This window comes from Zingiber officinale, chromosome 5B (assembly GCF_018446385.1).
Source record: "Zingiber officinale cultivar Zhangliang chromosome 5B, Zo_v1.1, whole genome shotgun sequence".
Classification (NCBI taxonomy): Eukaryota; Viridiplantae; Streptophyta; class Magnoliopsida; order Zingiberales; family Zingiberaceae; genus Zingiber; species Zingiber officinale.
Window position 1 is genome coordinate 113,257,549 of NC_055995.1, and position 21,628 is coordinate 113,279,176.

At 36.8% G+C, this 21,628-nt stretch overlaps 1 long non-coding RNA gene across 1 annotated transcript in view; it reads left to right on the forward strand.

Annotated features, from left to right (window-relative positions):
• Positions 1-756: 756 nt before the first annotated feature.
• The window catches only part of LOC121985390, a 39,239-nt gene continuing 18,367 nt past the window's right edge, over positions 757-21,628 (forward strand). The window contains exons 1-3 of the long non-coding RNA XR_006113153.1: positions 757-889; positions 965-1,564; positions 2,439-2,501. This is a non-coding gene — a long non-coding RNA (uncharacterized LOC121985390). The remainder of the gene's footprint in view (positions 890-964; positions 1,565-2,438; positions 2,502-21,628) is intronic.

A 21,628-nucleotide genomic window follows, 5' to 3' on the forward strand; every position in this document is an offset into this window, starting at 1 on the left:
TCGCTGATAGACCTAGAGACCTTAGATTTGACTCATTTCGAGTCTAGTAGATTTCTGAGATTATAATGAGTTCAACAGTGGTATTCATTGTGTATTTCAACATCTTCAGAGGTGTTGAAATATTATTAAAAAAATCAACTAAAACATAAACTTATTCATATGAAGCCAATGTCGGGGTTATGATTTAACTAATTCTTCCAACAAGATTTTAATACGTCCGGAGAAGTCGAAATATATAATAGACGATATTGTTGGACTCCTTACAACCTCAGAAATCCACAAGAACATAGAGACCTCATATTGGACCCATTTCAGGTTATGTGAATTTCTATGGTTGCAAGGATTCCAATGGTGTCGTCCATTATATATTTCGACTTCTCCGAAAGTATTAAAATCTTATCGAAAGAATCAACTAAATCATAATCCCTTGGGCCTGATCTGATTTCATATCAAGCCCATGTTTCAACATGAGCTTCATATGAATGAGTTTATGTTTTAATTGATTTTTTCGATAATATTTCAACACCTCCGGAGACGTTAAAATACACAATAAATAACACCATTAGACTCCTTGCAATTTCAGAAATCTATAAGACCTGAAATGGATCCAATCTGAGGTCTTTAGATCCATCAGTGGATTTTGGTCGTCTCTAGATCCGTAAGTGAGTTTTGACCAAAATCCACTAATGGGCCTAAAGACCTCTAGATCTGTAAGTGGGTTATGTCGACGAACCCCTCTCAGCCTAATCCCTCCATGCTGCCTAAACGACTTTGTGTTTCCCCCCCTTCGTGTTTTCCTTCCTAAACCCTAAGCGCCTAAACGCCTTCTCGAACCCTAAGTGGCAAAACACATCTCCGTCCAACCTACGAACTCTTCGCCCATCTCTCGGTGTTTTTCTTACCCTCTCTGCCTAGGATCTTTCTCTCTTTTATTCGTTAATAAATAGAGCCTTTTATCGTGTAGCTTTCTGCATCCTCTTCTTCTCCATTTGTCTTGTGGTCATCCAGTTCCAAGACTAATTCTCCATGGAGTCCTTGAAGGCATATGCCTTCATGAAGAGCAGTAGGGGGAGGAGAGTGGCGACGATGGAGGAATCGAAGAAATGAAAGTTCAAAGAAGATTTCATCAATAGATGTGTTTCTGATCTCGATTCTGCCTCTCAGGTCCATTTCCTTCTTGACCCTGTCAAAAAAGACCAGCTCATTGATCTCTAGCACAATAGCTCGAGAAGAGAAATGCCAACGCCGGCAGTAGCAAAGACCCAGCCCAAGTGGTGGCACTGCCAGCACCGACAGCTAAGCAGGCCAAGAAGATGGTGAGGAATACGGAAGATGCTGATTTGGGGAAAAAGAAGGTGACCTTGTTCTTTGGCTCGTTGACCGGCACCACCGAGAGGTTCACGGAGGTTAGGTTTCTGAGCTTGTGATCCTTTCTCACTCCACATTCCTTGAAACTAGAGATGTAATTTCCTTATATTTCGTCTAAGAATTGATTTTTGAGCAAACCTTGGCGGACAAGGTCAATGCGAGGTACAAGAAGGTCGTCTCCAAAGTCATCGATTTGGTGAGTCTCGCAAGTTCAATTTAGTGATTCCAAGTAATTTTCAAAATTTTGTTCAACTTTATTTTCTTAGAAATTTTGTGTGACTTATCTTTGAGCATTAAGTCAAGAAAAATTCTAGAGCAAATGCTTGAATCCCTAAATTATCTTGTTGAAAAGATTTATGGTAATATACTTGTTGAATTCGGAAACTTAAGGAATATTGAGGAAATGTAAGATACATTACTATTTTGCTAGGTCTTATAGATATCTATTTCTATTTATACATGTAACTCTATTGATTTTGTTTATTCTTGGTGTAATTTTAGTGATTTGTCAAAAAATCTACTTGTCCAATACGATTCTTGAGGAACTTGGACTGCTTCAGAATCGTGTCACATTGTATACATTTTTCTGAAAGTATTTATAGTTTATTTTTTAAACCACTAAATCAGATACTTTGAAAGGTTAGAAATTTTTTATTTTGCCTCATGATTGCTAAATTTTCTTGTAGGAATTTGGAAAAACAACAATTTGTATAGTGAGATCACAACTCTCACTAACTGCCCAAGTCTCATTGCCCTATAAGTAACTCTAGAAAGATCACATTTTCTATGTTTTAAGAATGAAATATTTGATTGTAATTGATTCTATTTCAGCAAACAAGAATATGTCCAAGAATAATTTAGTTAGTGATGTTTCTACATATTACAACTTCTCTTGATTTTCTCCCGAAAGGTGAGGAATTGTAAACTATTCATGATTTAGTTCCTTATTAAGAATCCACCTTATGTTGCTCATTGGATAGCATGTTAATCTCTCATGTTCCTTTTTCTAAAGTTGATCATTAGGACTTTTTAATTAAAATTCTTTTTCTACTTTTTGCACAATTTTATAGGAAATCTTGGTCTTTGTGGTTATTGGCTAAGCTCTCCTTGCCACTTCCATCCACTACATAGAGGTATAACTTTTTGTACAATAATCTAGGAATTTCCTAGAAGCACCTATTATTTGTTGTTTATATTTTATACGGTAATCTATGAATATGCAGACCTCTTATTAACATGAATATTACATACAATGTATTAATATTTCATTTAGAAAAGAAATTTCTAGAATCAATATAACAATTCTGTTGGCTTAACTCTTTTAAATTCTTTTTCCTATTTACCAGAATAATACTTTTATGTCATGAAATGAAAAAATACAAAGAAAATCTACACAAAAAACTTTAATTAGTTTGTGTATAACCACAAAACTAATTCTAATGAATTTAGCAAAACAATTTTCTTTCACAAGGTCAAATCTTCTTGATAATAGGCATTTCTTGTTTGTGCCTATTTACAATATTTAATCTGATAGATATAGAACTTTCCGTCAATAATTCATCAAATGTAATTTTTGCTAATAGAATTAACCAACCTTTTCATTATTTTATCAACCAAACAGCATTCGGCTAATGGGTGATGATATGGGTTATGATGGAGCGGCTTGACAAATGAAGTAGAGGTCATGGTCGAGAAAGATAGGAGGGGTATATAGCTGGGTGAAGGTATGATTAATAGGATGATGACCGACCAAATAAAAGACATTGTACACGTGCTCGGTCAGGCAAAGCCCGACCGAGCGTAAAGGTATTTAGCTTTATAGAAGTTTTTAGTATATTACCAACCGAGTGAAGGCCGAGCGAGCAACAATGTGCTTACACGCGCTTAGTCAGGTAAAGTCCGACCAAGCGTAAAGGCATTTAGCCTTATACAGTTTTTAGTATATTGTCGGCCGAGTGAAAGCCGAGCAAGCATCCATGTGCTTACACACACTTGATCGGACAAAGCCCGACTTAGCTTAAAGGCATTTAGCCTTATACAACTTTTAGTATATTACCGGCCGAGTGAAGGACAAGTGAGCACTCATGTGCTTACATGCGCTCGATCAGGAGAAGCTCAATCGAGCATAAAGGTATTTAGCCTCATAGAAGCTTTTAGTATATTACCAGCTGAGTGAAGATCGAGCGAGTACCAATGTGTTTACAGGCGCTCAGTCGGACAAAGCTCGATCGAGCGTAAAGGCGTTTAGCCTTAGACAACTTTTAATATATTACCGGCCGAGTGAAGGTCGAGCAAGCACCCATGTGCTTACACGCGCTCGGTCAGACAAAGCTCGACCGAGCATAAAGGCATTTAGCCTTATACAGCTTTTAGTATATTACCGGCCGAGTGAAAGCTGAGTGAGCACCCATGTGCTTACATGCGCTCGGTTAGAAAAAGTCCAACCGAGCGTAAAGGTATTTAGCCTTATAGAAACTTTTAGTATATTACCGGTCGAGTGAAGGTCGAGCGAGCACCAATGTGCTTACACGTGCTCGGTCAGGCAAAGTCCGACCGAACGTAAAGGTATTTAGCCTTATACATCTTTTAATATATTACCGACCGAGTGAAGGTCGAGCGAGCACCAATGTGCTTACACGCACTCGGTCAGGCAAAGCCCGACCAAGCGTAAAGGTATTTAGCCTCACAGAAGCTTTTAGTATATTATCGGCTGAGTGAGGGTCGAGCAAGCACCAATGTGCTTACACGCGCTCGATCAAGCAAAGCCCGACCGAGCGTAAAGGTATTTAGCCTTATACAGCTTTTAGTATATTACCAGCGAGTGAAGGCCGAGCAAGCACGCATGTGCTTACACGCGCTCAGTCGGACAAAGTCCGACCGAGCATAAAGGCATTTAGCCTTATACAACTTTTAATATATTACCGGCCGAGTGAAGACCGAGTGAACACCCATGTGCTTACACACGCTCGGTCGGGCAAAACCCGACCCAGCGTAAAGACATTTAGCCTTATACAGCTTTTAGTTACCAGCCAAGTGAAGGCCGAGCGAGAACCAATATGCTTATAGGCGTTTGGCTTGACAAAGCTTGATCGGGCGTAAAGGTGCTCAGCCTCATAAAGTTTATTACACATTCCTAGTTGAAACACGCTTAACAGAAGGTATTTCAAGGGATTCTCAATATATATACGACCGGTTTGAATGACCGACCGAGACACGCTTAACAGAACATATTCTCAAGGGATTCTCAATATATATATACCACCGGCTTAAATGACCGGTGAAACATGCTTAACAGAAGTATATAAGTATGGCAGCCTGGCAAATTTGGTGGGAAATATCTTTTAGAAGCTTCTTCAGTTATAGTGACGTATTTTTATGCATACTTCATCATGAATATGAGTCACAAATGACAAAAAAAGGTACATCTGGTATACAAAATGTTAGTGCGGGAAGCATCCGACGATCGACCCTATGTTTTGATTATGTCAAAGAGTCCAAAGTTAAGTTGTCTTGTTATCTAACAAAGTTTATTGAGCTTGCAGGAAAGTCCTAAGTTATATTAGGTAAAAGTCCTAGTGGATTCTAGGCAGGTGAAAACCCCTAGGGGTGGTAACCCTAGGTCCTAGGGGGCGGTAACCCTAGGTGGTGGAAAGTCCTAACTGCGGTTAGACAGGTGGAAAATCCTAGGTGATGGTAACCCTAAGCAGAAAGTCCAGTCGGTCTAGAGGACCGACCTGACAACATGTAAACTCTCTTGAGAGGAGTAAGTGAGGACGCATTCCCTGACAAGAGAACAATAGGCGTCGATTCGACCTAGGATTTTCAAGAAATATGAAATCAGAACCGGACAATCCAATGATTGTTGAGTACTTATATTTATCTTATATTATTATGCTAACTTAGTTTTGCAGGGTATACTTTGTTTATAGACTAATATGCTTTGCAGGAATGAAGTTACACAAGAGAACTCTCAGATGAACAGTGTCCAAGGTGTCTCCGGGCTATTGAAGGTGCCTCTGAGCTATTGGAGGCGCCTCAGGCACCTTGGTTGTGGCTGCACAGAAAGCAAGGTTGAATGCGCCTTCAAAGGGGATTAAAGGCATCTTGGATGCTGGATGGAAGGCTCCTTCCATGGAGCTTAAAGGCGCCTTCGGGCAGATAAGCAGAACAGGAAGCAGAGCTTATCAGCACCGACGCGGAGGAGATAACCCTTGGTTGGAGGCACCTGTTAGGATCTCTCGTACGGAGGCTAGAGAGGGGGGTGTGAATAGCCGACCCCAAATCGTCGCGTTTCTACAAACTAGGGTTAGCGCAGCGGAAAATAACACGTAGAAACGAAGGAAAAGAAGACAAACCTCAAACAAACCGATGTAACGAGGTTCGGAGATTAGGGTTCCTACTCCTCGGCGTGTCCGTAAGGTGGACGACTCCAGTCAATCCGTCGATAGATGAGTCCCCGGAAAATCGACTAATATGAACTCCTTCTGGGTGGAGAAACCTCGCCACAAAACTTGCAACAACAAGAAGGAGTACAAGAAATACAAATAGAAAGACAAGAACAATGTACAAACACTAACTCGCCTTCTCGTCGACTGCCTGTGAAGCAACAACTTCTCGGACAACAGCAGCAGCTGACCGTCGACTGGAAGCTCACACGAAGCTTACTGGGGAGAGCTCAACAAAGCTCATATCGCAAGCAGCAGCAAGCTAGAAGAAGGAGTAGTCAAAGAAGACTTTTTGGCTCGCAGCAGCAGCCCTCTACGAAGAAAGCGAAGAAACACGGAAGAAATCTGGCGTTGCGGCGCGGCTGGTACTGAATCGATGCGTGGACCGATCGGGCTCATGTGGATCGGTCCACGGGCCGATCATATTCCCTAACCGCTTACATTCGTCTCGATCGGTCCACGAGGCCGTCGAGGAACTCTGATCGATGCAGGGGACCGATCGGGCTTTATCGATCGGTCCACGACCGATCGGCCCCTCGCCTCGCTCTGTTAACCCGATCGACTCACGATCGGTCACCGGACCGATCGGTTATCCTGATATCTCGATGTATTCTTGATCGGTCACGGGCCGATCGAGAATATTCATGATATCCTGGATCGATCACGGATCGATCCGATCGCACACCAAGTCCCGAGTCCAAACCAACATCCGGTCAATCTCGACTGTTGGTACATTGCCTAGCATCCGGTCACTCCCTTGACCTGCTAGGACTCCCCGTTAAGTGTCCGGTCAATCCCTTTGACCCACTTAGACTTTTCCTCACCAAGTATCCGGTCACTCCATGACCTACTTGGACTTCCCATCACCGGATGTCCGATCACCCTTGATCCATCTGGATTTTCCCTTGCCGGCTTCACTTACCAGGACGGCTTCACTCACCAGGATTTCCACTGCCTAACATCCCGTTAGGACTTTCTCTGGCTTCACTCATCGGGACTTTCCAATGCCTAACATCCAGTTAGGACTTTCCCCTGGCTTCACTCACGGGACTTTCCACACGCCTAACATCCAGTTAGGACTTTCCCCTGTCTGGCTTCACTCACAGGACTTTCCACCGCCTAACATCCAGTTAGGACTTTCCTCGTGCCAAGCTCCCTGCACTTCTCCGTGCTAAGTCTCCATACTTGGACTTTTCCGGTCAAGTCTCCATACTTGGACTTTTCCGTGCCAAGTCTCGGTGCTTGGACTTTTCTGAAGTTTCCATACTTGGACTTTTCTGTGCCAAGCTCCACCTTTGCGTGCCAAGTCTCCGTGCTTGGACTTTTCCGCGTGCAAGTCTCCGTGCTTGGACTTTTCCGTGCCAAGTCTCCATACTTGGACTTTTCGCGTGCCCTCCCTGCTTGGACTTTTCCGAATCAGTTCACCTCACCTTGGCTCTAGGTTGCACCTACAATCTCCCAAACATCTATTCTTGTCAAACATCAAGAATACAACTCTCTTCTCGTCAAACATCGTCAAACATCAAAACACAACTCGAGTCAGGTCAACTCGAGTCAGGTCAACCAAGTCAACCTTGACCTAAGGTTGCACCAACAGCACCTCCTATGGAGGTTAGAGGCGCCCTCCACGGGCTATTTAAGCCTGGTTCGAGCAGCAGCTAAAAGACAACACAAACTTGTAATCCTTTTTCTGTATGCTACTCAAAGAACGATCCGACAAAGCCGTAACTCAACTCCGACAACCGAAAGCCTTAATTTCTCCTACCTTATTTGTCGGTATAATTTTTAGTGCATTAATATTGTAATTCAAAGTTGTAATTTTCCAAAGCTATAGTGATTGTCCATCGAAAGCACTCTTATGTACAGCCTTTGGAGTAGGTGTCACCACAGGCTCCGAACCAAGTAAATCCTTGGTGTTCTTGATTGATTTATGTTTATTCCGCTATGTGTTTGCTCAAAACAAAAGTGAAAGCTACGAGCACTATTCACCCCCCCTCTAACGCGTTTTGATCCTATAATTGGTATCAGAGCGGGGTCACTTCGAATCGGTGAAACCACCATTCAAGCAATTGTTTTCATGGTAATTTTTAAATTTTTCGGAGTCAATCAGAATCGATAAAATTGCCGCCTTCCGTTCTGTTTTATCGATCGAGTTCTTTCATTTCTTGAAGTTGGTGCAAACACCACTAGAGTTTTTATTATATTCTCTTATTCCCACACTATTAATCCAAGACCAAGTCTTGGAACAAGTTTTCTTATTTTTCTGTCATGCTAAATGTTTAAATAATCCACCAAGAAGGGAATAGCACTGCACGCCCTCCCCTCTTCTCTGGTGAGGATTTTGGCTACTGGAAGAGTCGAATGGAGTATCACCTCAAGACGCAAGTCAAGATATGGATAATCATCCAAACGGGTCTCGAACTTCCACTCGACGGTGTTGGAAAGCTAGTATCATGCGTGAACTGGGACACCAGCTTGATGAAGAAAATCGAGGTCGACACCTAAGCAACCTGCACCCTTCAATGCGGTTTGACCAAAGAATAGCTAAACCGAGTCAGCCTATTCTCAAGTGCGAAAGAACTATGGGAGAAGCTGATCGAGCTGCACGAGAGAACTTCTAATATGAAAGTAAGTAAACGTGATTTAATTTTGAATAAATTATATAATATACAAATGTAGGAAGGTGAGTCAGCGAGTCAGCTTCATGCTCGCATACAAGATCTACTGAACAGACTCCACGCAATCTGACAAAAGGTGGAAAATCACGACGTTATCAGGTATGCATTAAATACATTTCCGAGGAACACCTTGTGGGCATCCATGGTAGATGCCTACAAAGTGTATAAGGATTTGTCCTTAATTAAATTAGATGAATTATTTTCTGAATTTGAGTTACATGAGCAGACTAATACTACTCTGGCCGAGAAAGGTATTGCCTTAATTGCAGGTATAAGAAGAACACAGGAAGAAAAAACAAGGTGCAAAATTGAACCCAAGTCCGAAGAAGTACTGGACTTAGAAGATGACGACGACGAGATAGCAGCCAAACTCGTCAACCTTGTATGCAGACTCTATAAGAAGAAGAAAGGATTCACCAAGAAGGACATCAAGAAGGTGATTCAGTCCAAGATGGTACAATCAAGTCCAAAAGTAAAGTTCGAGGTAACCTACTACGGATGCAACAAAAAAGGACACATCAAAGTCAACTGTCCGAACCAAAAAGAAGCGAAGAAGCAAAAGAAGAAGAAAGCACTGTAGGCGACATGGGATGAGTTTTCCTCGAAAGATTCTGACGAAGAACTCGAACAGACGAGCTTCCTTGCGCTTACAGCCCAAGAACAAATCGACGAATTAGAAACCCAGAGCGAATCAGAAACAAAATCTAAGAGAAATCATGGATCCGTATCCATTTTCGAATGACCTAATCCCACTGTAAGTACTTCTCAGATAACTAAACTACATAATTTGGTTAATTATCTTATGCGTAAGTTAGCCAAATCCAACGCCTGGGTCAAGTCACTCCAAAAGGAGGTAACACTCCTTAAGGAGAAGACAAAACTAAGTCCTTTGACTGAGCCAGTTCAAAATGGAAGTTCAACTCAAGTCTAACAACTTGAGGAAGAAAATTTCAATTTGAAAACTCAAGTTAAGGAACTAAAGAATACATTGGAACGGTTCACCTTGGGTTCCAAGAATCTTGATCTGATTCTTGGAAAACAAAGAATCGTATACAATATATTCAGACTTGGATTTAAAGCTAAATAAAAATACAAATCTTACTTATTGTAAAGACCACCCTTCTTACTACTACTACACTCTAAGGATGACCGTTACTTAACTACTAACTCTACTTAACTGGTATGATTAAAAACCACATGGAAACCCTTACCGAAAAATTTCGGTAGAGTCTCCCCTGTACCGGTGACCTTAAACTGGTATACAAACACTATATACACAGCCACAGGCGGCTGGAACAGATAACAAACTCTCACGCAATTATATAAGTGTCAAAACCAAAAGAAAACAATACCACAAATCATCACACAAGAACACAATTCATCTACTATGTCCTAATCACATCAAAATAACATATACTGTCTCAAATACTTCTAACATAGCAAAAGAAAAAGAAAACTCCTTCCTAGTCCCAAGGCTTCCATAGTCCTGGCATCACACATCCTTCGACCACCTCCTTGTCGCCTTCCTTTCTATATCTTTTCCTTTCCTATATCTGCAGTAAGAGGAAGTGCAATCTATAAGCAAAATTTGCTTAGTAAGCGCTATCTGACTCACAAAATCTCGATATGCATGAGAATATAATGAAATCCAAAACTGAATGCTCAAAAGGAAATCTACTCATGCTCATCTACTAGTGAATAAACAAACATACTGAAGTGCTAAACATGTAAAGCTACTCATGTTCTTCCAATAGCAAGGAACAGTAAGCTAATCTAAATAACATGCTAGCATAAAAGGGAACTAAACTTGCTGATTCTAAAACAAAGTGAAACTTAATTCATTTGTTCTAAGCTTATTCTTTTATACTTTTATACTTATGTGAAGCTTATTTCTTTTGTTCAAAAACTTATACTTATAATACTTCAAAATAATAATCAACTTCTTCTTGGACCCAGGCGTAGTACTATCTTATGCGCGTTCCCTAATAGGTTGGGGTAGCGAGCCACCAATCCTAAAAGAGCAGACCTCGGTCTACCAGGGCCAAGACCTCAGAATTGGACACCTGGATTTGTTTAACGACAACCTCGGAAGTCGGGTACTAGCCTCTTCTTAAAAGTAAAATACTTATAATCTTAATTACTTCTTCTTTTAATGCCTTGGCATTTTAATAGGCACATTGTGTGCCAAAATCCCTAAAGTCTTGACTTTTGGGATCTACTTAAGGCCTCGGCCTTTTCTTTCTTTTCTTTATCTTTCTTATACTTTTCTTATAAAAGAATGCTTCTTACAAAACTGAAATGTTTAAACAAATTCTAACACTGCAATGCTTAAACAAAATCTGCATACAAGTTTAAATAGAAATCTGCATATTAAGCTTAACTAAAATCTGCATATTAAGCTTATCTAAAATCTGCATACTGAGCTTATCTAAAATCTGCATACTAGCTTAGAAAAATCTGCCGAATTCTCTTAAGACTAGGTTGTTCATGTCAAAAACATAGCACAACCAAAACTAAAACCTGCTGAAGCTTAAAATCTATGTAAACTTGTTGGAACAAGACTAGATTAACTAACCTGCTGAATTTGTAACAAAAGGAATCAATTTTGCTGAATTGAACCTTAAGAAATCAACTTGCTGAATTGAAACTTTAAAAATTAAAGTTTCTGAATTATCAAAAAGAAGGTTGTCCTATGCTCTAATAGAGATGTACGTTTCTGCAGTGAACATAAAGAAAACTTGGACTGGAATAAGCTCCAAAGGGGGATGTTCTAAGCTCCAAATGGAACTGTTCTTGTCTGCAGAAATGCACAAAGAAGGAGGCTGTTCTCTGCTACAATTGGAGCTATTCCTTATCTACTGCAAATACCACAGGGAAATGGGACTGCTGGTGCCCCTTTCCTAACGCAAACCAAACTAAACCTATTGGAAACTTAGAACCTATATAAAGCTTATTTCGTTTCAAAATCAAATCCCATATCTAGCAACAGGATACTAATTCTTGCTACTACAGAACTTAAAAGGAAGGAAACTAAGAACGCATGCTACTAAACTTCAATAAAACAGAACCCTAATCCAAAAAGGGAACAACATGGCAGCAAACTTCGGAACAAAACAGAACAAATTCGGAACACAAGAATAAGCAGAGTTCAGAATCTAATCCAATCAAAAATCATTTCCCTCTTCCTTAACAACTCACGGCAGTAAGCCCTAAGCCACAAACTTCACAAAAAAAATTCGAAACAAAAGGAAAAGAACCCGGAACTATCCTACTGCAGGTGAGTAGCGACTTACCTTCGCGTTCTTGGACTCACATCGGAGAAGAAGCTTCTAGGGCTTCGGCAACACTCCAAATTCGGTGATTCCTCACGTCTACACGCTCTCCTCGCCGAGGGGAGCTCGGATCTGTGAAGAACCCGCGGAGAAGGGTGCTCGCCGGGCGCCGGAGACGAGCCCTAGCTCGCCTTCGTGCGGCGTTTTCCGCCTGCACAGATTTGTCGCGCGCGTGAGGGAGAAGAGGAAAGGGGAAAAGATAGGTCACGGGGTAATTAAGTTCTCCCTTTATAATCCAATATTCTGTTATGGCTTAAGACCAATTCCTTATAAATTTGTTTACGAAATACTTGCTTGGTCTTTTGGCTAGCTCGTTTTGCTTAAGACTTGGACCGGGTTGGGGGTTTGCGGGTTCGAACCTCAGCCGAAACCCCTTTTTTTTTACTTCTAATTATTTTCTGTTACCAACTATTCTTTAAATACTATTTGTTCCATATATGATTAACAAAATGTTTCCAGACCAGTCGGTTGGCTAAGTTCGGATTCGGGTCCGAGGTCTTGGGTTCAAAACCCGGCTTCAACAAATTTTTATTTTTTTTTAAACTTCTTCCTCTTGGTAAAAATATCAAATGAACTCCAAAAATTACATAAAAATACTCTATAAATTCCTAAAAATCTCTAGAATTTTTCTAAAGTATTTCTAAATATTTTAAAGCACTTTTAGGACTCCTAATGAGGAAAATTGGGTCGTTACACTTATCACTTGTAAATAGAACTAAAAGAAAAATAGTCCAAGCATGGGTCCCCAAGTCAAACTTGGTTAATCAAGTTGGACTTGGTAAATATTGGATCCCCAAGGACCAAATTCATTACCTTGATAGACCCTATCGAGGCTATGATCCAGGAGGATCCAATAGAAAGATCATCTTTATCGATAAATAAATTTGTTTGATGCTTGTTTTTACTGCTTTTATTATACATGCTTAGACTAGGCTAGATAAGCACCTAGGTGTGATTTACACTTGACTAGTTAGACCTAGGGGTTTCAAAAAGGAAATTAAATATCTAATTTCTTTGAAAGGCTTTGTCTAGAAGTGGTGGATGATCCCATACCTGAGAAGGCCTAGTGGCTCGCCACAGCCTGGAGTCAATCTTTGAAATGAATATTTAATTGACTAATTGTAAAACTTAAGTCTAACTCAAATGTAAATCAATCCTTAGATGATAATCTCAATCAAACATAAAATTAATCATCTCACCAAAACATATAAGGTCCCTGATTGATAATTTAGAAAATGGTGAGATGAGCTTTGGTAGAATTTAGTATTAATTAATCATTTAATAAATCTTATTTAATCCTAATTAATAAATCTTATTTAATCCTATTTAATAAATCTTAATATTAATAAATCTTATTTAATCCTAATTAATAAATCTTAATCTTAATAAATCTTAATAATCCTAACTAATAAATCTTAATATTAATAAATCTTATTTAATCCTAATTAATAAATCTTAATAAATCTTAATTAATTCTAACTAATAAATGTTAATATTAATAAATCTTATTTAAACTCAATTAATAAATTTTAATAAATCTTAATTAATTTTTATTCATTTATTAAGTCTAACTAATTCATAACTTAATAAAATTAAACACAAAACTATCTCACAGACACCCATAGGAATAATATGTTTGACAATCTAGACTGGGTGAGATGGAATAGTGAGGAGCTAATTTCAATCAAACTATCTTTTGATCCATCAAATTGAACCAAATCAAATACTTTATGTGTAGGAACATAAAGATTTGGATCAATGGATGTTAGATAGTGGATGCTTTAGACACATGACTGGAGACAGATTAAAATTTACTAAGCTACAACTCAAGAACTTAGGGTCAGTTACGTTTGACAATGATGGAAAACTTAAGGTAATCGGAACAGATAATATTGAACTGAGTTCTGATTTTATTATTCGAAAAGTACTATTGGTTGATAAATTAAATTTTAACTTACTTAGTATTAGTCAGTTATGTGACTCTGGCTACTTAGTCACATTTTCAAAATCTAAGTGTTTAATTAAAAATGTTAAAAATTCTAAAATTATACTTGAGGGAATTAGGAAATAAAACATCTACACAATTGACTTATCAATCTCCTCACTAAAGTGTCTCCTGACACAACAAGAGGAAACTAAGTTGTGGCACAGAAGACTGGGTCACACTCATACCAGACTCATTTAAAAAATGAGTCAAAATGGCTTAGTTAGAGGTTTACTCAAATTAAGAATTATGGAAAATACAATCTGTAATGTTTGCCAACAGGGTAAATAAATCAAGTCAACCCACAAGTTAACCAACTTAAATAGAACTAACTCAATACTTGAGCTCCTTCACTTAGACCTGTTTGATTCACATTAAGCCAAGTCACTAAGTAAAAATCAATATTGCTTAGTTATAATTGATGATTACTCAAGATTTACTTGGGTAAAATTTCTAAAAACTAAAGATGAAACTTATGAAATATTTAAAACCTTTTGCAAGTTGATAGAAAATGAAAAAGATACTAAAATTAAAAGAATTAGAAGCGATCATGGAGGGGAATTTGAAAAATCATAAATTTATTTAATTTTGTGAAATTAATGGATACAAACATGAGTACTCATGCCCTAGAACTCCCCAACAAAATAGTCTAGTAGAACAAAAAAATAGAACCCTACAAGAAGCAGCTAGAATCATGTTAGATGAATATAGCCTAAATAATCAATTCTGGGCTGAGGCAATAAATACGGCTTGTTACATTCAAAATAGAATTTTAATCAATAAATTTCATAATAAAACTCCATATGAATTATATTATAATAGAATCCCCAACTTAAATTATTTAAAAGTGTTTGGATGTAAAGTCCACATTCTAAACACTAAGGACTACTTAGGAAAATTTACATCAAAATCAACCTCAAGAATCTTTTTAGGGTACTCCACATCGAGTAGGGCTTATAGAGTCTGTAACAAAAATACCCTAAAAGTTGAAGAAACAACCAATGTGATTTTTGATGAAGAAAATAACTTAACTAATTTAACAAATGAAAATATCAATCAAAATACAGAAAAGATTAATATAAGAAACATAGATGATGATGAAAGTTTTCAAATTAAATCTAGTAAATCACAAGAACCAATTAGTAACACTAATATAAGACCATCAATAAAAAAGTACCAATCACCCATCTGACCCAATTTTGGGTGACCCAACCCTAGGAGTTCGAACTAGATCATCCTATAGAAACCTAAGTCAAATAGCCCTTATTTCTAAAATTGAACCCAAGACTATAGAAGAAGCCCTACCTGATCTAGACTGGATCCTAGCAATGCAAGAGGAGTTAGCCCAATTTGAAAAAAACTAAGTCTGGGAACTTGTACCTAAACCCATAAGTAAAATCATAGTTGACACTAAATGGGTATTTAGAAATAAATTGGATGATAAGGGTGAAATAGTAAGAAATAAAGCTAGACTAGTAGCAAAAACGTTCAGCCAAGTAGAAGGATTAGACTATGATGAAACATATGAACTCGTAGCCAGACTTGAATCCATAAGGATGTTGATAGCCTATGCAGCACATAAAGGATTCAAGTTATACCAAATGGATGTAAAATCTACATTTTTTAAATGGGTTCATCAAGGAAGAGGTGTATGTAAGTCAACCCCCAGGATTTGAATATTTGGACCATCCAGACCATGTCTTTAGGTTAAAGAAAGTCCTATATGGACTAAAACAAGCACCTAGGGCTTGGTATGAACACCTATCAACTTATTTAATATCTAAAGGGTTTAAACAAAGTCAAATAGATCAAACTTGATTTGTAAAAACTTTAGAAAAAGATATCTTTATAGCCCAAATTTACGTAGATGATATAATTTTTGGCTCAACCAATACTAAATTTCTAAAAGAATTTACTAAATTAATGGAAAGTGAATTTGAAATGAGCTTAGTTGGGGAACTTAATTTTTTCTTAGGCCTATAAATCAAACAAACCAAAGAAGGAATACATATATTTTTCAAACAAAATATGTTAAGGAACTAATTAGAAAATTTGGCATGAAAAATTCTAAAAATATAAATATCCCAATGTCAACTAATGTTAAAATTGATTCTGACTTAGAAGGAAAATCAGTAGATTTAAAATATTACTGAAGTGCTATAGGAAGTCTACTATACCTAACTGCAAGTCGACCTAATATTTTGTTAACAGTAGGTTGTGTGTTAGGTACCAATCTTGTGCAAAAGAATCACACCTAACAAATGTTAAAAGAATACTTAGATACATTAAGGGAACCTTAAATGTAGGACCTTGGTACCCTAGGACTAGCACCCTTGACCTAATTGGCTATTCTGACTCAGACTATGCCAGGTGCAAACTAGATAGAAAAAGCACAAGTGGAAGCTATCAATTTCTAGGGCAGTGCCTAGTAAGTTGGTCAAGCAGAAAGCAACAATGTATTTCCTTATCCACTACTGAAGCAGAGTGCATAGCCATGGGTGAACGTGCATCTCAACTTTTATGGATGATGCATACCTTAAAGGACTATCAATTAGAATATAAAAATATAAAAATTTCAATTGATAATGTAAGTTCTATTAACTTAACCAAAAATCCTATCCAACACTCAAGGACTAAACACACAGAAATAAAACATCACTTTATAAGGGATCATGTAGCTAAGGGTGACATTGTACATAACTATGTTGAGTTTTAAGTCAAACCTGATTGACATTTTCACAAAACCCTTACCTGAACTTGAGTTCAGTGCACTTAGAAGACAAATAGGAATGTGCTTAGTAGAATAGAGCTTATTTTTATTCCTCTTTATATTTTTTAACAACTTAGTTTTAAAATTCTAGGAAAAATATTTTATAAATTCCAATTTTATTAGTTTTTCAAAATTTAAATTTAGCCTAGGTTTGGTTGCTACTCGGAAAACCTATAGGTTCCACTGTACAAAAATTTTGTACAAAGGTCTGAACCTTTTCCTAGCTACCATGTGTTCTTTTAAATTAAATTTTGGATCGCCTGCGGAACTTAACACGTTTGATACAAAACTTAATCTATTTGTTCTTTTAGGTTTTGACTTGGATCTCCTGCGGAACTTAACACGTTCGACCCAAGTCTCCTTAAGTTATTAATTCCATTAAATATTAATTTCCATAATTGGTTCCCAGTACTGACGTGGCGAGGCACATGGCCTTCTTGGATATGGGAGCAACCACCACCGACTAGACAAAACCTCTTATAGAAAGCTAATATTTAATTTCCTAAAATAACTTTAGGTTAACCAAAGAGAACAATCAAATCACAAGGAAAAGAAAAAACAAAAGAACACAACTTCGAAAAACATATTCGAAATTCTAGAACGTAAGCCTCTTGTATTTGGTATTATTTCCATAAATAACTAGCATGATGCGGAAAGAAAAATTACTAGTTATACCTTGTAGAAAAACCTCTTGATCTTCTACCGTATTCCTCTTCTAACCTCGGACGTTGTGTGGGCAACGATCTACCGAGATGAGAAACCACCAACCACCTTCTTCTCCTCCAAGCAAGGTTCGGCCACAAAGGAAAACTTCACCAAGGAGAAAAAACCAAAATACTAACCAAGCTCCAAGAGATGCTAGCTTTCTCTCCTTCTTCTTCTTCTTCTCCGAGTAGTATCCGGCCACCACAAGAGCTCCAATGGAAGAAGGAAATTCGGCCACCACAAGAGGAAGAGAGGGAGAGGATGACCGGCCACACCAAGGAACAAAAGAGGGAGAGAAATAATAGATGTTGTGTCTCATGAAGGCACCCTCACCCCTTCTTTTATATTCCTTGGCCTAGGCAAATTAGGAAATTTAATTACAATAAAATTTTCTTAATTTTCCTTGACATGAATTAATTGAGAAAAATAAAATAAAATTTCCCAATCAACTTGTGATGGCCGGCCACAATCAAAAGAGCAAATTAGGAGAGTTTCAATCAACAAATTAAAACTTCCTAATTTGTTTCCGGAAATTTTAAAAAATAAAATTTCTCTTTAAAAATCTCTTCATGGTTAATAAAAGGAAATTTCTACAATTTTAATTTTATTAACATGTGAATAATTTTAAAGAGAAAATAAAATATCTCACCAATCTACAAATAAGGAAAGAGATCTAATCTCTTTCTTTAATCTTTTGTAGATCTTTTATAAGAGAGATATTTTAATTTAAATTCTCTTTAATAAATTATTTCTTCCACATAATAAAAATAAAAATTAAAATTCCTTTTTAATTTAATTTGACCGGCCCCCACTAGCTTGGGTTCAAGCTAGGGCCGGCCACCCAATAATATACCTAGGCCGGCCCTAGCTTGTTCCCAAGCTAGCTTGGCCGGCCCCATTGGTATAATACTCATAAATAAGAGGCTACGATAGAGACCGAGAGGAGGAATTGGTTTTGGTCTCCGATAAAATTAAGCATCCGTGTTCGCCCAACACACAACTTAATTTTATCGATGATAATCATTCCACTAGAGAACTATCATTGAACTACGCACCAATCCCAATTACATTTTGGGCTCCTTCTTATGGTGTGTTAGTCTCCCTGTGTTTAAGATATCGAATGTCCACTAATTAAGTGAGTTATTGACAACTCATTTAATTAATATCTAAGTCCAAGAGTAGTACCACTCAACCTTATTATCATGTCGGACTAAGTCCACCTGCAGGGTTTAACATGACAATTTTTATGAGCTCCTCTTGAGGACATTATCAACCTAGTATCTCTAGGACACAGTTTCCTTCTATAATCAACAACACACACTATAAGTGATATCATTTCCCAACTTATCGGGTTTATTGATTCATCGAACTAAATCTCACCCATTGATAAATTAAAGAAATAAATATCAAACATATGTGCTTGTTATTATATTAGGATTAAGAGCACACACTTCCATAATAACTGAGGTCTTTGTTCCTTTACAAAATCAGTATAAAAGAAACGACCTCTAATGGTCCTACTCAATACACTCTGAGTGTACTAGTGTAATTATATAGTTAAGATAAACTAATACCTAATTACACTACGACCTTCTAATGGTTTGTTCCTTTTCATTTTAGTCGTGAGCTACTGTTTATAATTTATAAGGTACTGATAACATCATCTTCTGCATGTGACACCACATACTATGTTATCTACAATATAAATTATATGAACAACTACAAACAAATGTAGACAATTTGACCAAATGTGATTCTTTATTCATAATGAATGTTTACAAAGCTTAGGCTTTCAGTATACACTCCAACAATCCACCCCTAGAAAGCATGTTCCCCTAGGTCTCAGCCAGAGCATCTCACAAGCACACTAGGATTACCTTGCTTGTGTATGAAAAATACTTAGAATGGTGTGAGATGCATAGGGTACTGCCTAGACTTCAGAATGCTTATATTTGTGCATCAACAAAAGTCTGGCCAATAAATATCAAATTCAAATTAATCAAATTAATTTATCCATGTTTAGTCAAACTAAATAGAACACTTACTTAATTTGACTATCCAAGTGAAAGCTACTACCTTATGGTAAATAGCTAGTAGCTAACGATTAGATATTTGTTTGAAAATATATTGTTACTCATGATTGGACTCTAGGACTTTAAAACTTAATTATATTTTTTGACATTAATTAAGGGGGAGTGCAAGAGGAAGTTTAATTTTAAAACTATTTTTGAAAAAAAAAATCTAAGTACTTAACTTAGTTTTTATCAATTATTTAAAACTAAGCTTTAATCAAAATCCTTTTTAAGTTGAGCACTTTTAAACTAAGTCTTTTTCAAACCTTTATAAAGCTAAGTATTAAAACTAAATTCTTATGAACTTCTTTTGAAAGCTAAGTATTTGACAAAACAATTATTTTCAAAGCTTGTTTTTTTTGGAAAAAGCTAAGTATTTTCAATTAGCTAAATGTGTTTCAAAGCACTTGTTTTCAAAAGTTAAGTTTAGCTAAGTTTTTTTTAAGGCTAATACACTTACAAACACTTAAAAATTAGCTAAGTTTTTTTCAGTGCTACTCTTCAGGGGGAGCTTAAAGTTAATAGAATAATTTTTTTTACATGTAAAACAACATTCTCTCTGTTTATTATTTTTGATTTATGTCATAGGGGGAGAGAAAAATCAAAGTTAAGAAAAAGTTAAGAATTTAAACATAATTTTTATGAAAGGGAGAGCACAAGGAAATTTTTTCACTACAAGAAAAAAGCCTAACAACAACGGTTTTTCACCGTTGTCGTAGCCTATTTAGAACTGTTGTTAAATGTCGTGTTGTTAAAAGGGGTGCCCAAATATAACAGTTTTTAACCGTTGTCTTTGAAGGCAAAGACAACATTTTTACAACAGTGAAAAACTGTTGTCTTTTCCTTCAAAGACAACAGTTTTTCACCGTTGTCTTTGAACGTCTACCTTTAATAACAGGGTCTTCAACAACAGTTTTAAACTATCTACGACAATGGTGAAAAATCGTTGTCTTTTTTAGATAAAAAATAAAAAAAAAATTAATACACAATTTTCCAATATTATAAATCATTCAAAATACTAAATTTCAAAATAAAATTTAATATACAATTTTCTAACATTCAAAAATAATATCTATAACATTCTGAAGAAATTTCATAAGCAACCAACAAAATTTCATAAGCAACCAACAAAATGATAACACTATTAAAACAAGGTAGAACAATATAACACAAGATTTTCTACTTAGATGTCGGTGAAGAGGAGGGATTGCAGCTCCTAGTGCTCCTTAATTTGTTAAAGTCTCTCCATTTTTTTAGCTTGTCGGCATTCTTCCCAATACTCTTGAGGACACCTATTCGAATAAAGATATATATTACAAATTAGAAACTAAACTGTACGTGTGATTCTAATTACACTGCATAAATGTTACATAACCATAAAAACCATTTGATATAGTCATCTAACAGAAGTGCAAAAAGCGTTATCTATGTAACATAAATGGTAACCTTTTGAAACAATATGGTGGCTCTTAAATTTCTTATTAAGCAGAATTTTCATTCTATGTCACTGTATACAAAGCTTCTATTATAAACCATGCAAACATTATTTTTCCCAGTGATCAAGCAGCATTAATTCTAAAAGGTACAATCTAATGCAAACGTTCCCACACACTCCATATGATGCTAAGGAGTAAGTCATACATTAAATTCTAAAAGGGACCATTAAAGGAAAGAATGCCTTAAATAAAAATGAATCCAGAAAGAGTAACAAAAATCAATGCAACATAATCTTAAAGAATAACATTATAGCAGGATAAAGATGTTAAAAAGAGCAGTAGATTGAAGAACAATCTATCATTGATCTAGACTTCTTTAGTCAAAAAGTATGCTACAATCCCAAATTAAGCATCATAGATGTATAATTCCATCAAAAGAACTAACTCGTTGTCCAAAAGTAAGTTAAAAAATGCATAAAATGATTTAGAGACCTAACAAAACCTAATCTTAATCTAATTAGAAAACTCTAATTAGCTCCACCCAACCTATTCATGAAAATCGAGACTTGCTCAGTCTAAAACGCTAAATGTTGTACAATTAGGTAACTAGCTATGAATCTAAAAGATCGCACCTTGTCGAAAAAGGACAGCAAAAGTTGAGCAAGAGAGCTTTGGTTTATGATTCTGCTAGATCTGAACCTCTGTATATTTGTGGAACACACATCCTCAAAAGGACTCCTAGAGAAGTTACTCCATCCTGCAGCAACAAACAGTAGAAAATACACATACACTAAGGAAAGGCCTATATCATAATTATAGACATGCAGGCATGCAAAAA